The sequence below is a fragment of the Phaseolus vulgaris genome, chromosome 7, assembly GCF_051622355.1.
Source record: "Phaseolus vulgaris cultivar YP4 chromosome 7, ASM5162235v1, whole genome shotgun sequence".
NCBI lineage: Eukaryota > Viridiplantae > Streptophyta > Magnoliopsida > Fabales > Fabaceae > Phaseolus > Phaseolus vulgaris.
In genome coordinates, this window is record NC_143504.1 from 13,564,222 (window position 1) to 13,578,712 (window position 14,491).

A 14,491-nucleotide genomic window follows, 5' to 3' on the forward strand; every position below is an offset into this window, starting at 1 on the left:
GATAAAAATATGAAAAACGAATGAAATAGAAGTCCGTTGCAGACAACTGAGACTCTGCATAACACACGGATACTTTAGTTGATATTAGAATCTAGAAACAAATGGAATGCCCGTCTCTTTGTCTCGCTTAAGGTTGTATCAGAACTTATTAGTTTACGTTGACATTTTGTAGAGCCACTGATTACATAAATCAGTTGGAGAGCCAACTGAGACTCTCGTTGTTTGCATATCTACTAAGTCTTGGAGATTCGCCATGTCTTTTTCTTGCAGATTGAGTAGTGCTAGATAGCTAGAAAAATGAGTCAAATAAGACTGAATTCAACTAGATTTAAGGAAGCTGTTGGGTGAGTAAGTGGGTAGGGATTCTTCTTCTATCCAAGAATCACTAAGTTTGCCTATTTATCGTGTCTAATATTTTTACCATTAGTTCTTTCCTTGTTCATTTGAGCTTTTTATGTCTAATTCATTGAATCTTAGAAAATTAACTAGGGCTTGTTGGTAACATGTTATATAAACATCTCTTGGAGTTGGAAGTTCCATGTGCTTTGGTGGAAAAAGTAAAAACAGTAAAGAGTAATATATATGTCAAACTGCATCAAAGATACTACCTACTTCTTCTGGGGGAGTTGTGGCATTATTGTGTTTTCAAGTTTTAGAGGTTAAAATAAATACATTATTTTTTTTTTGCCATCACATCAAGAATTCCTCAAGAACACTTATTGTTGCATTGACAAACAAGTTAAGACCTGAAATTTTGTAACAGATTGATCTTCCTCTCTCAAGGAAGAATCTTTTGTTGTTAAAGATTCGTCATGCGTAACATATCACCTTGTCTATATCATGACTTGAGACAATCCTGGATTTCTATAGCCGGATCCATTCAAATGATAGATTGTTGTATACTTATCGACACTAATTTATGAACCATGATGTAATCGTATTGTTGTATCTTTTACTTAAAGGGAAAAATTGATCCAATGTAGCAGGTGGATCAATTAGACTATCTATAAATATCAACTTGTTGTTTGTGCTCAAAGCAATAACCCAAAATGACTCCAAGACTGGTAATTATTCAAATCAAGTAAAGAAGAAACTACAGTGGTAATAGGGTTCTTACTAAGATGCTAACACAAGTCCTTATTGACTCTGAGCAAATTTCCTAAACTTTATTCATTAGATATATGAGTAGCAGAACACTTCAAAAGAAGTGTATAAATCTCCAAACTAATATTTAGAAATATTGCAAATAGAACCATTGCAACACTCATTAAAGGAGTACTTCTTCATCCCAGATACTTTATCATATTTTGTGTTTCAATAGATTCTATTAGATGATAAATATGATCTCATATAATATTTTAGATTTTTAGTTGTAACTACTTTTATCAACTACAATTTGCTCTATCGGTTACAACCATAAGTTATGATATTTTTTATCTTTTATATTTTTATGTGCTATAAAAATATAGTACTCAATAATGTAAGTGTGCAATAACTCTTGATTAATAAAATATATAATTTTCTTTTCTCCCTTTTCTCTTCTTTCTCTATATGAGATATATAAAACTAATATGGTATCAGAGCTTTTAGGAAGTCCGGGCATCTCTTTTGTTTCTATATCTTGCTCATTACTTTTTCACCATGACAAGCCAAACCCTATATCACCTTACTAATCCCTCCAATCCATACTATCTCAACATCAATGAAAATCTGACCATGGTTCTCGTTCCTTCCCTATTAACTGAGAACAATTATCCTGATAACAATGATACAGACAAGGTGTTGATGAATATTGTGGTTGATCCACGAATCAATGGAAGATATGGTAGAGGCAGAGGTCGCAATTTTAATGGACGAGGCAAAAGGGGAAATAATTCCCATTTTTGTAGGTATTGTGGAAGAAATAATCATACAATGGATACTTGTTATAATAAACATGGTTTCCCACTTGGTTACAAATTCAAGCAAGGAGCAACAAAATATGCTAATACGGCTGCATCTGTTAATGCTAAAAAAGATGTTACTCCTTTCGAGGCTAATCTCCCAAATTCTAACATCCTTATTTCTCAAGAACAGTACAACAATTTAATGGCTTTGATCTAACAATCATCTTGTCAGACTCCTGCTTTGAATCATATCAGTACGTTCCAAATCAATTCAGCCAAATCAAGTAAGTTTTCTAGTCACTAGGTATTAGACAAAGGGGCTACAAATCATATATGCTACGATAAAAATCTTTTCTCCTCCATTCATAATATTTTGCCTGTCCTAGTCTTTTTACCTAACAGAAATCAATTAAGTGTTAATCAGTCTGGTACACTTCAAATATCTCTCTTACTCACGTTGACTGGTGTTTTATATGTACCTTTATTTCACGTCAATTTGATTTTTGTTTCTAAATTAACCACGAATCACAATTGTTTAATCATTTTTCAACCTTCTATTTCTTTCATTATTTAGACTCAACCATGGGGAGTGATTGGTACAATTGAGAGATCACACAACCTTTATCAATTGAGGACTTCTAGTATCTATCAGGTGTCACAAACAAAAATTGGGATGAGTAGACTTGACAGTGAGAGTCCGTGCCTTCCAAATAAGACTGCCAACATCAATAAATCTTGTGTAGATATTGATAATGCTAAACTTTGGCATTTTCGAATGGGACATTTATCTTATGATAGGTTGAAAATTTTGTCTTCATATTACTCAAATATTTCCACAGGTTTTGTTCATCCTTGTGATACATGTCATTTTTCTAAACAAAATCGACTACCTTTTCCTTCTAGTTCTACTAAATCAACTCAATTTTTTGATTTGCTTCATGTTGATATACGGGTCCTTTTAATCATGTTTTTGTTGAAGGGTATAAGTATTTTTTTTAACTGTTGTAGATGATTTTACCCGATATACATGGATTGGTCTAATGAAAACTAAAGATGAAACACACAAATTTACAAAATTTCATCAATATGATTGAAAATCAGTTTAACTGTCATTTGAAAGTATTAAGAAGTGATAATGACTCTGAGTTCCTTATGACTGATTTCTTTAATAGAAAAGGGATTGTTCATCAAACTAGTTGTGTGGAAACTCCACAACAAAATAGTATTGTTGAATGCAAACATCAACATATTTTGAATGTCGTCCGTGCACTATTTTTTCAATCTCACTTACTGATGAGCATATATTTATTTTCACTCAATAGCTTTAATCATGGATTATTGGACTATAATAATAAATAAATCCATTGTTTTAATTTAGATTCATATAATTGAGTTTATTTGGGTCTTAACTATTATTATTGTTAATTTTGTGTTTTTAGAGTAAATTATCCGGAGGAAGCATCTAGCTTTGTGAATTGACCAAATGTGCAAAAGTCCAAGTTGCTTCTTGAACCAAAACAGGAAACAAATTCTGAGGAGAAGAAAGATAAAATAAAATCTACAATATCTTAAACAGAATTGGAAGCAAATCTTTTGCAAAATACAAAAATTCTGGAAAGTCAGAAAGTTAGAAACTATTAACAAAATATAAACTACAATATTTTCCCAAGATCCTTGGAGCAGAAAAACCTATAAAATGACACAAGCATCAAGGAGAAAGGGAGCTTCATAGAATTTTCTTAGTTTCTTTTCTTCTTTGTAATTCTTTTGTTTTTCCTTTGTATGGAAGGCTAAATCTTTTTGGTTGATTCTTTTGTAATTTCCCATTGGGCTTTGAGGTTTTGGTCAATAAAAGTTTATATTTTTAATTTTCTATAGTAGTTGTTTTAATAGTCTAATCTCATGGAAAACTAGTTTTTTTGAGAGGTTGTACTTAAACGCATGATTGAGAGTCTTCCTTATCTTAAACTTTGTTTCTTAGTTAATTCACATTGTTCTAATTAATTTCTTGGGTGCATGATTCAAGAGAGAGGAGATAAGCATTCCCAAGGAGTATACGCATGGAACAAAATGGGTATTGATTAAACCAGTAGACACATGCTTTACTGGTGAGTTTCAGTTGAATCAGATCAATGCATGTTCAATCTGGTTTAACTCTGTTGGAGGATTGATAAAGGATTAATCTTTAGAGAACCTTTGAAGAATTCAATGGTGGAAGAACTTAGGGATCAACCGCTTTTTATTTGTTGTTTCAATCTCTTTTATATTTCTTGCATAACTATCTTAACCCCCTTTTTATTATTATTGTTATTACTAACTTTTTATTGCTTGCAGATAAATTCTAAACATTGATCTACTGATTTTATTATTGGATTTGTTGGGAGACAACTTGGGGTTATTTGACCACAATTATACTATCATTTATCTAGTGTTAGACAAGTCTACGCTAGAATCATATTAATTTGACAACAAAACGACAACTATCATTTACCTCTTTGTTTTTGGTCATATGCTGTCAAACACTCTGTTCATTTAATTAATAGAACTCCTACTATTCTTTTACATGATAAATCACCATATCAAATGGTTTATAAGGACATACTAGATTAATCTCATAAAAAATTTTGGTTGTTTGGCTTTCGATACTATTAGTAGTGTTCAAAGAACAAAGCTTAGTTCTAGAGCCAAAAAATGTGTTTTTCTCGGTTTCAAAGATGGGGTAAAAGGTTTTACTCTTTTTTATATGAATAAAAAAAAAAAATTTGTGACACGTGATGTTATTTTTTATGAAAGTCATTTTCCTTTTTATAAGGACAACATAGATACCAATTTGGACACATATGATATGTTTCAACATTTGCTTCCTTCTATTTCTGATAATGATATTGTTGTGCCTACATCTGTTAGTGATATTGTTCCTTTGTAGTACCATTCAGTCTTCTCGCTACTGATTCTTCTACACCATTACATTTAATTGATACTGATGTCTTGCAACACCAACATTCTGATCCACAACCTTCACTTGTTCAAGTTTCTACTCATCTCAAACAACCACCTGGATACTTGAAGGACTAACACACTACTTTCTTTTCTTCAAAAGATGTTACCAATCATTCTTTAGGTACTAAATATCCTTTTCAAAAGTATCTCTTATCATAATTTTGTTCTTCTAAGGGTTACACAAAAACAAAAACAAAAACCCATCTCTCTTATCATAATTATGATATGATCTCTCTTATCATAATTGTTCTCCTATATATTCTTCTTTTTGTCATAATATTTCTTATATCCAAGAACCTAAATCATTTAAAGAGGCGATACAACATGATTGTTGTAAAGAAACTATGCAACGTGAACTTGATGCTCTTGAGTCTAATGAAACATGGTCTTTGATGGATTCGCCTCCTGGAAAGCGTCCTATTGGGTGTAAATGGGTTTTCAAAGTCAATCATAAACCAGACGACACCATTGATAGGTACAAGGCTCGTTTGGTTGCCAAAGGATATACTCAAACCGAAGGTATTGAGTATTTTGAGACTTTCTCTCCAGTAGTTAAAATTACTACTATTAGATTTATTTTGTCTTTAGCAAGTGCTAAGGGATGGATTATTCATCAACTAGATGTGAATAATGCTTTTCTTCATGACGATCTTGATGAAGAAATTTACATGACTCCTTTCGCAGGCCTTACTCTTTCTCATCCAACGCAAGTTTGTAAACTTAGAAAATATTTATATGGACTAAAGCAAACGAGTCGACAATGGAACTCAAACTAACTCAGATTGTAATACAACTTGGTTATGTTCAAAGTATAATTGATCATTCTTTATTTATTTGCACAAACAATCATTCTTTCATCGCTTTGTTGATATATGTTAATGACATTATGTTGGTTGACAATAATCTTTAGGAAATCCAGTGTGTTAAAACTCATCTTCTTAACTCATTTAGTATTAAAGACCTTGGTATTCTTTGCTATATCTTGGGATTTGAGATAATCATTCACCTTTTGGTATTATTCTCAATCAACAAAAATATTGTTTACATATTCTTTCTGATAGTGGTTTATTGGCTTGCAAACCCGCCTCTTCTCCCATGGAACCATCTTATCTTCTCTCTGAAAGTGAATGTTTATTACTTTTGAATCCATATGAATATAGAAGATTGATTTGGCGTTTGCTATACCTTACTCACACTAGGTCTGATATCAGTTTTGCAGTTCATAAACTTAGTCATTTTATTTCAAATCCACGAGAACCTCACATGACAACAACTCTTCATGTATTACGATATTTGAAAGGATGTCCTGGTCTTGGTCTATTCTTTTCCCATGATAATCAAATTGTTATCAAATCTTTTTCTGATTTAGATTGGGGAACTTGCATTGATTCTAGAAGGTCTATCACTGGTTATTTTGTGTTTATGGGAAACTCTTTAATTTCATGGAAGTCCAAAAAGCAGTCTACAGTGTCCAGATCTTCTTCAGAGGTAAAATATAAAGCACTAGCTTCACTTGTTTGTGAACTCCAGTGGTTACAATATTTGTGCCATGATTTGCATACTAATATTTATTAATCTTATGTTGTTTATTGTGACAACAAATCTGTTATATGCATAGCAAAGTATCCACGTTTCATGAGAGGACGAAACACATTGAAATTGATTGTCATTTCGTTCGAACTAAACTTCAAGAAGGTGTCTTTCATTTAATTACAATTTCTTCCTCTAATTAAGTGGCTGATATGTTGACCAAACCTTTGGATCCTCGATTATTTCGTGACAACTTATCCAACCTGAACATAAAAGATATACATGCTTCAGTTTGTGGGACGCTATTAGATGATAAATATGGTCTCATATAATATTTTAGATTTTCAGTTGTAACTACTTTTTCAGTTGTAACTGTTTTATTAGTTATAATTGCTCTATCAATTATAATTACTCTATCATTCATAACCATAAGTTATAATTTCTCTATCAGTCATAACCATAAGTTTTAATTGCTCTATCAGTCATAACAATAAGTTATAATTGCTCTATCAGTTTTTGTTATTTTTTATCTTTTATCTTTTTATGTGATATATAAATATAGTGCTCAATAATGTAAGTGTGCAACAATTCTTGATTAATAAAATATATAATTTTCTTTTCTCCCTTTTTTCTTCTTTCTCTATATGAGATATATAAAACTACTAGGTTCCCCTGCTCTGATGCCATAACAAAAGAAACAAAAGGAAAAGATAAAAAGAGAATAATAGAGCATAAAAGCAAAACAAGAAAACTTTACCGAAAATGTACTCGGGGAGTGTAACTTGATGAGGACAGAGTGTTCCTTAAGAAACTAGCTTTCAGTTGCTCTCTGAATTAAGAATATGAGATAAGATAAATTGTACTTCCTGAAAAGTATGTATTTCTAGAACTCTTAGGTGACAAACGACTTTTTGGTTGGCGGTATGATATCCATTTATTAATCCATAAATAGTCACTCATCATTAAAGACTCATTGAATTGGCTGTTATGTTTATAATGATCATTAAAGACAATGAAGACTCGATTAAGTGATGCATACAGAGTCACGCGCTATTTGATATTCTCGACCTTATGGTGGGTAGATACACTTATTATTGGTATGTTGAGTAATTATGGAAATCATTTACATAACAAAAACTATATAGAAAAAGAAGAAGGGAAATAGAAAAACAGAATCTGAAACATTTAAATTAAACAAGACTATCAAATTGTCTAAACTAGTCAACTTCAGATATAGTCATGTCCTAGATTATTTAAGCAAGTCACATAACATTATATTGTCTAAACATAACTTACTAATAAATAATCTAATCATCAAACAATCTTTTATAGCTTCATAAAGATATATGTTCTCATATTTGTGTTAAGGATGTCATCCTTTTGCAATTTTTCGTGTTTTGCATTTTGAAGGTTAGAGAGAGAAACAATAAAAGTAAAAGTCTCCTCGTATAGTCTCGTACAAATTTATGCTCACAGTCAAATATGTTTTCTTCGTCGACCACTTAGTGGGAGTGTTAGACCTTTGCTACTGCTATACTAAACTAGGGTTACCATAAAAAACTTTTCTGCTTCATTCATACTATTTATTCCCTTTTAAGGACTTAAGAGGGCCATGGGCCTTACAATACTTTTAAAGAAACCAACATTGAAATTGAAAAAAAAAACATAATAATAAATTTGCAGAACAAGAAAGCATTGGCTTAACCCATTATAAAATCTTTCATCTAATTGGGTAGCTTTTTGGGCCTTGTGCATGTGTTAGGACTAATTCTAACATTACTATCCGCCCCAGGAAACACTTTGTCCTTAAAGTAAAGCCTTGGGGTCTGCTGGGTCGGTGGGGAGATGTTGGGCTAGATTTGGTCCAGTTGAGCAGTGTCTTGAGTGTTGGGTGGAGTGTTAGGGTATTTAGATGGAGGTGCGGACGAACATCGGGCCTTGAGACACGCTTTGGGCTCGAACGTGAGTGTTGGATTGTTGGATCGGGTAAGCTGATTTTGGGCCTTGGAAATGGGGCGACCAGGGTGTGCCGTTGGAGCCTTAGGGTTCTGGATAGGAGGCGTCGCACGCGAATTTAGGTTTGATGTTGGGGGCCTTCATTGGCATTTGGCTCAAGGTCTGGGAAAGTAGTGGCACCTATGCGTCCCTTTACACGTGGTGCATCGCTGCTGGCTGTATCAGGAGGCGTGTACAAATAGTTAATAGGTATGTGAGTGAGTTGTGGAAGGGGCACGTGCGCGTGGGGCTCGAGGTCATGGGGTTCAACAACAACTTTGAGTGGGACACGTGGCGTGCTGATAGTGGATTCTTGGTGTGGTGCGTCCAGAAAGTTCTGACTGGCTTATGGTGTGTGCGTCGTCCCAAGGAGCGTTGCTTGTAGGGTTGGAGTCGAACCCACACCCAATCGCTTGGGTCAAAATCTATGATCGGTGCGGTGGCGATTTGCTTGGTCACACATTTGTTGGCGTGTGCGACGAAAGTGCTCCCGTTGCTCCTGGATGACGACAGTGTGCTCTGACAACGAATCAGGAATGGTTGTGCCGTCGTGTGGGACGCGTAATAAGTCAATGGCGGTAGGTGGCTGTCGATCGTACAGTGCATGGAGGGTGAGGTTCTTATAGCCAAATTGTAGGTGGTATTGTGCCACAACTGATACAAATCGACAGATAACTAAGGACACAACAAGCACTTCCCAAAAGGGTTAGTCGTCTCAAGATACAAAGCCATACCCCACAATGCCTCGAGAAAGAATCAACAAAAGAAGAAAAAGCTATAAACCCAAATATCAAAAGTTCTTTCTTTTAGTCTTCTTAAAAAAGAAAAATATGTTTGTAAATAATTTGAACTCACTTTAGGGGTCCAAATAGCAAAGATATGTTAGAATAAGGTGCCTTTAGCATAATAGGAGGTGTAGTTATAATTTTAGCTTGTTCCTAACCCTTTAGGAAGACAATTTGACCTAGTTTCTAGAATGACAAGCCTAGGGTGCAGGTTTGACTTAGTCAAACCCTAAGGTTGCCCATTTTTTCCTTTTCCCATCCTACCCCTCTTGCTTGTTTTCCAAGGCTCCTTCACCTATAAATAGGAGGCCTACCCATTGTATTTTCCATGTTGAGTTTGAATGAAGTAAAGAAACTCTGCAAAAATTGTGTGAGCTCTTACTGAGGCTTATATCCTCTTAGGTAAGAGGTCTTATCTTGAGTGATTGGGAAGCTCTCAAGTGGCGGCCAACACACTCATCTTGGAGCACATCACCTTCCAAGTGGCGTGACATTTCTCACCCACAATCATAAGTTTTCTCATTCCATTTTCCTTCCATTTTCTCCATTCCATTTTATATGTTTGTCTCTTAGTTTCTCTTCTTTGTTGATCTTGGGTTTCACTCATAATCATGAGTATGGTGCATCATTTGCGAGGCCATAACTACTATTGATGTTACCTTGTGTCCATTTTCAATTCTGTAACTGCATCTCATTTTCATCATATCTTGTTTTTTCATCTTTGCCTCTGTGAAGTGAACCTTCACACTTACTTAACCACTTGGTTAAGTTCATGTCCAGTGGGAATCTTCCTTAGGTCCTCACCATTAATTGTTAAAATCTCAATCTTAAGTAAAAGTGTCACCATAAATGAAAACATCTAAAATGAACTCACATCAACAACTTTGCCAAGTGAAGGTATTGATACCACTTGTTCGGTTGATTCCCCATAAAACACCTCAGGTAGGCTTCTAACCCTCGATTCAGCACCTCCATTTGGCCGTCAGTTTTTGGATGGTATGACGAGCTGAATTTTAACCTGGTTTCTTGTGCCTTGAACAGGTGTTGCCAGAAGGTACTGACGAACAACAGGTTACAGTCTAAAACAATGGTTTTTTGTAGTCATGGAGGCGACATATTTCCAGTGAAAAACGCTTGGTTAGCTGTTGGGTCGTGAAATGTGTGGGAAGAGCTATGAAGTGGGCATATTGTGTTAATGTGTCGGAGATGACCCAAATGGAAGGTGAGTAATAAAATCCATTGATATATCTTCCCATACTTGTTTTGGAATTGGTAATGATTGAAGTAAACCTTGAGTTTTTGTTGGCATATATTTGATTTTTTGACTTATGAAGCATTGTTGGGTGAAACGATGGACGTCTCGGGTCCATTTCGGCCAATAGACGGAAGCGGCTATGCGCTTGAGGGTCGGTTTGAAACTGGAATGGTCATCGTAAGGGGAAGCACGAAACTCAGTCATGATGCGTTGGCGAAATTCATTTAATGCTGGCACAAAAATCTGGTGGCGGAAAAACAATAACCTGTAGCTTTTGGAAAGAGACTTGGTTTCTGTTGGCTGACTGTGCACGCGACGATCAGTTCCTTGCCTTCTGTGGTGTCAAAATTTTTTTGGAGTTCTTGAATCAAGTGAAGTATTGAGGATGAAACTTCCAGCAAAATGAGTGTGGGGTCCTGACCCTGTCTTGAAAGAGCATCAACCACGACATTTTCTCTTCCAGGTCGGTAAACTATTTGAAAATCATATCCTTGTAATTTAGCTGTCCATTTTTGTTGTTTTGGGGTTTGTATGGTTTGGGAAAGAAGGGTGTTGAGGCTTTTCTGATATGTGATTATTGTAAAATGATGGCCTATGAGATACTAACACCATTTTTTTACTGACTCTGTGATGGCATACATCTCACGAACATATATGGAGGAAGCTTGGAGCTTGGGGTTCATCTTTTTGTTGAAGAAGGCAAGTGGATGGCCTGACTAAGGACAACTCTTATGGCCATTGCAGAGGCATCAATTTGTACCACAAAGGAAGCTTGAAGTCTGGAAGGTGTAGGGTAGGCATTTCTATCATATGTAATTTCAATTTTTCAAATGTTTGTTGCATAAGCGCCGTCCATGTAAATTTGTGGTGTTGTAATAAGTCTGTAAGAGAAGTGGCGAGTGTGACGTAGTGCTTTTTGAATTTTCTGTAGAATTCGGTGAGGCCGAGGAAACCTCGTAATTCCATGAGTGATCGTGGCTGAGGCCAATTGTGTATGGCGTTGATCTTTTGTGGGTCCGGTTGGACCCCCTGAGTCGAAATTATGTTACCTAGGTAACTTACTTCGGCGGTTGCGAAGGAAAGCTTAGCAATAAAAAATTGAGTTTGTAGCACTTCCAATATAATTTTTAGATGATCAATATGGTCCTATAAGCTTGGGCTACAAATTAAAATGTCATAAAAAAAACTAAGACAAACCGGCGGAGGTATGGTTTGAGAAGATCATTCATTGTTGCCTGAAAAGTATAAAGAGTGTTAGTTAAACCAAATGGCATGACTAGGAATTCGTAGTGACCATCAATAGTGTGGAAAGTTGTTTTGTGAATGTCTTCTGGAACAAGAAGTATTTGGTGATAACCTGAGTGTAAATCTATTTTAGTAAAAACGGTAGTTGAGCCTAACTCATCTAGCAATTCATCAATGGTGAGAATGGGAAAGTGGTCACGAATGGTTGTTGCATCCAGGGCTTTGTAGTCAACACAGAATCGCCATGTTCCATCCTTTTTTTTATTAGAAGCACGGGATAAGAGAAAGGGCTTGTACTAGGTTGAACAATACCCGCTTGCAACATTTCTGAAATGAGTGCAGTAATCACTTCCCTATGGTGGTGTGGGTAGCAGTAGGGTTTGACCTTGATGGGTGAGGTATTAGTTAACAAAGGAATATGGTGGTCATGTGGCCTTTGTGGAGGTAACCCGTGAGGTTTTTGAAAGATACTTTGATATTCTTGAAGAAGGGACTGAATGGGTGAGGGTAGATTGTCTAACAGAGATGAGGGGTGATCGATGTCCGTGTCTATGGTTATGTGTGAGCGGGACTGGTTTACCACATATAGGAGGTGTATGGAAGCAATAAAATTATTGGATAGATAGTGACAAAATTGGTGGTAAGTGGTAGCTGATGGGGTGGATGAGGTGGAGGCTTGTAGAATAATTTGTTGATTGTTGTGTGTGAAAGCTATGTTGGGTATTGAGAAATCTGCTTGGATGGATCCAAGTGTGCTTAACCATTCTATGCCTAGGACAACATCCGCACCTTCAATGGGAAGAAGGTAAAAGGGGATAGTAAAGGTGGAGTTCTAGAGTGAGATGTCCACGGATGGGCAAATACCTTAGCTGATAGAGGAGGGTCAAGCTCACCACACCATGGAAGCCAAGATCCAAGACTAGACCGTCTAGAGCCATGTGGGGAGCGTCTAGACTCAAGAGGAGAGCGTCTAGCACAAGATGAGGGGCGGCTACAAAAGGAGCGTCTAGGAGGAAGCCTAGACCGTCTAGGACCTATCACTAGGTCCATGGCCAAGCATCTTCATGCACAATTGGGTCAAGCATCGGATGGGAGGGAGAAGACCTTGTACATGCTACATGGAGGCCCATTAGGGGTGGCTTAGTAGTTAGTGTAGTGTTAGAAAGCATAAACTTGTCTCATTTTGTTTTTAACCTAGCTAGCTCACGTTTTCTAGAAGCATCTCCACTAGGAAGGGCCATGTGCTCCATGTGCCATGTGCCTCCACATTTCCATTTCATTTTGCTTACATTTCATTTGCACTTAGCTTAACATTTACGGCCTCCTTAGCCTATAAAAGGAGATGCCTATCACTTGTATTTGGAAGATTAATGAGAGTACTGTTATGCTGCCCATATTGTGCCATACATTGCCTTTGCCTAGTTTCTAGGTCCTAATCTTCTCTTCACCATTTTTTTTCTATTAACCCTTCATGAATTATGCAAGATTGAAGTGTTACAGAAAAGACAAAAAAAGAATCAGCTCAAAAGAGTCAATAGAAAAAAAATGATAAATATTATAAAAACAGTGTGCAAATCTGGCGCTACAGTTGGCGTAACTGAACACTGATTTTAGAAAATTTATTAAAAAAAATGGTTCATGCGTTTGGAGTGAAACCAACGCTAGAATTTAGTTAAGATCTTGAATTATTGGCATATAAATTTTCATAAGCAAATCTTAAAAGGACAGCTCAGCATAAATCGGGGAAAATCACGCTCTCTGGCCCACAACAATTTTTCAGTGGTGCTGTTTTTGATTTTGAAATCAATTCTAGTGCTATTCTTAGGATCCATTTTGTGTGCCTACCTTTCTTTGAGTACCTTTATTTTCTGGTCTAATATTTCTTTGGAACTCTTTCTAGTTGTCACAATTTAATTCCATTTGTGTGGTACTGTTTTTTCCAATTAATTGTTTCTTGCTTTAATTCTTTGGCCTCTAAATTTGGTGCTGGATTGTTTCTCAATTGGTGCTTATTTGAGTGGAAATTTGACTTGAGTGAGGTCTAGCTTGCTTGATAGGTGCTGGATTGGAGAATTAATTCCCTAATTCTAAGAGGAACAAAGGCAAGGGCAGAAACAAATACCTACCAAAAACACCACAAACATTTGGAAGGCCCAACAAAGAAAAGACAACCAAGGAAGTTCCAATAGCAAGAAAAAAGATCAACAAAGGGAGTTTTCTTTATTCTTTGCAACTTAACTTTTGTTAATTACTTCTTTAATTACGTGATTAGATGGTGAGTGTGTCTTCAAGGGCTCCAAGTGTCCAAGAAGCCTCACCTAGGGCCGACTAGTGTAGAATTATCTAGTTTAGAAATTGTTAATTGTTTTAATTGCATCTCTTTGCTTAATTAGTTACGTTTTTCAATTGTGTTGCTTTGTTTAAGCTTTGTTAATTCTTGATTGGTTAATTAGCTAGTTTGCATTGTTTTCTTGCATTAAAATCTGATTTCTCCAACTTAATTGTGTCTTAAGTGGTTTACTAAGAGAAAGCTTTGTGTGAAGACATTGAGGGATAGTTTTTGGCTAAGGCAAAGGCTTGGTATTTAAGTAGTCCACTATGACTCACCTCCCTTACCTGGAAGACTACCTTCTTTGACTTTCCTAAATTTTCTCAAGGTAAAATACTTGAATACACAAAGCTTTAGTCATGTCTTCTTCTTCTCATTCTGCAAAGTCTATTGAAAGTGATGTAAAATCTATAAAAACTCTTTTGAAATAAGTTTCACAAGCTGTGCAAATGATTTCATTCAGACA